The sequence below is a fragment of the Anneissia japonica genome, unplaced genomic scaffold (assembly GCF_011630105.1).
Source record: "Anneissia japonica isolate Jap-2015-1 unplaced genomic scaffold, ASM1163010v1 scaffold287756_len632865_cov181, whole genome shotgun sequence".
Classification (NCBI taxonomy): domain Eukaryota; kingdom Metazoa; phylum Echinodermata; class Crinoidea; order Comatulida; family Comatulidae; genus Anneissia; species Anneissia japonica.
In genome coordinates, this window is record NW_022693589.1 from 621,786 (window position 1) to 622,302 (window position 517).

Here is a 517-nt window from a genome sequence, read left to right on the forward strand (position 1 = left end):
CGATGTGAATGCAGCTTTAGCCTTATTTAGATACCTGTGGCTCTTCCTCTTTCGCCATCTAAACATAAGTAATTCGTTAGCCTTTCTAAGTATCAACGAGCTTTAAACTTGATTATTATTAATATAAGACTGAATTCTAAAACAATGTCTACTGTATTACAAAATAAGCAACTTACATTGGCCAACATAGATTTATAAAATGTTGCAATTATTTGTTGTTATGCAATGCTTTCTCTTTACAAAATAGGGAGGTTTCTCTAATCGTTCTTTCAAGAACATCGTGCAGCCAAATTAATTTCCACTTATACAATCTGTGCTTGAAATTTGTCCAGTTTTAATTAGCAGTAGCACTAGTAGCATTACTATGCTAACATTTGAATTGTCAAAGAATGAGGGAAGGAAAGAAAAAGAAAGGGATTAATTTAAGATGTTTTGATTTAGTTTTGAGTTTTAATTATTCTTGTAATTTGATGTATCTTGTAATCATTATTGTCTTTTTTTTTTTTTTTTTTTTTGT